The sequence below is a fragment of the Dromiciops gliroides genome, chromosome 3 (assembly GCF_019393635.1).
Source record: "Dromiciops gliroides isolate mDroGli1 chromosome 3, mDroGli1.pri, whole genome shotgun sequence".
Lineage (NCBI taxonomy): Eukaryota > Metazoa > Chordata > Mammalia > Microbiotheria > Microbiotheriidae > Dromiciops > Dromiciops gliroides.
The window spans coordinates 467731642-467733334 of NC_057863.1; the positions used below are offsets into that span (position 1 = coordinate 467731642).

General features: G+C 45.1%; 1 pseudogene; it reads left to right on the top strand.

The window, feature by feature from the left end:
* The first annotated feature begins 257 nt into the window (after positions 1-257).
* LOC122745688 lies at positions 258-1097 on the top strand (annotated as a pseudogene).
* Positions 1098-1693: the final 596 nt, after the last annotated feature.

A 1693-nucleotide genomic window follows, 5' to 3' on the forward strand; every position in this document is an offset into this window, starting at 1 on the left:
CTCTTGCTCAGTGATTTTTGAGTCCTAGAGAGAAGTATGGAGTTACTATAAAGTTATAGCATAACTTGCCCAAGGTCACATTCTGCGCGGTTACAGATTACAGACAGTGCTTGAATGCAGGTCATCCTGATTCTAGACTAGTGACTCTCAAAACTTTTTGTCCCTTTATAATCTTAAGAATTATTGAGGTGAGGGGCTTTTCTGGCCGGAGAGGCCACGATCGCGACTGTGACCCTGTTGGTGTGAGGTTGCGCGCTATGGCCGCTCTGTCCACGCTGCTGCTCCGCGGGTCTGCCCTGTTCCGCCGCTGCCACTGCCCCGGCTGCCTGAGGCCTCACCTACGTGGCGGGTGGTGACTTTGAATACATCATTACGGGGAAGAAAGGGGAGAAGAATCATGTGGGGCTGGTTCAGCTGAACCGGCCAAAGGCCCTGAATGCACTTTGCCAGCCTCTGATAAATGAGCTTAACCAGGCCCTGATAGTATTTCAGAAGGCTCCATCTATAGGATCCATACTCCTGACGGGCTCAGAAAAAGCATTTGCAGCTGGAGCAGACATCAAGGAGATGTGTGATATGACTTTCCAGTCTTGCTACTCGGGGACATTATTAAAGGACCAGGATGCCATCACACGGATCAAGAAGCCAATCATAGCTGCTGTCAGTGGCTTCGCACTTGGGGGAGGGAGGCTGTGAGCTCATGTGTGACATCATCTACGCCGGTGAGAAGGCTCAGTTTGGGCAGCCAGAGATTCTGTTAGGGACCATCCCAGGTGCTGGAGAGTCTTTGGCAATGGAGTTGGTCCTTACAGGAGACCGAATCTCAGCTCAAGAAGCCAAGCAAACAGGCCTCGTCAGCAAAATATTACCTGTGGAGAAGCTGGTTGAAGAAGCCATCCAGTGTGCCGAAAAAAATGTCAACAATTCTAAAATTGTTACAGAAATGGCCAAAGAAGCAGTGAATGCAGCTTTTGAGATGGCATTACCAGAACTTCGACTGAAGAAGAAACTTCTATTCAACCTTTGCCACAGATGACCGGGAAGAAGGAATGAGCGCATTTGTGGAGAAGCGGAAGGCCAGCTTTAAAGACAAATAACTACTGACTTACACTTGAGAAGTGGCAAAGAGACTTAGATTTTTCTTTAGAAGTGATTTTTTAAGAAATAAAAATCACACTAGCTGTGTGACCCTGGGAAAGTCACTTAACCCTCACTGCCCCACAAAAATAAAAATAAAAATCATAGCTATGGTACACAGGTAAACTATAAGTGACACAACATGCCTCTGCTAAGACTGCAGCATTGCTTCAGGGCATCCTTTGCTGATTCAGAGAGCATGTCCTTCTGTACTTTGGTTCACCAGGATCCAAGGTCTTATCTCAAGACGCCAAAGTCATTTATTTATCTTAATGGATCTGTTTCCAGATGCATCTTACCAGTCTGATGTTATTGTATGGTGTTAGGTCAGAAAATCTTCGCTGGAAGTCTTTGATGTTGTGTATTAAAACAGCTTCATTTGACTTAAGGGATTAAGAGTCTGGACCAGCCTGTTTGTAGTCACCATTGTTTGAATGCAATTATGTCACTATGAGAAACATTTCCTTCATGCTTTGGTGCTTATAAATGATATGGGTAAGCCATTGATTAAAATGACTTCTTCATTAAAAAAAATTATTGAGGAGCCCAGAGAAAT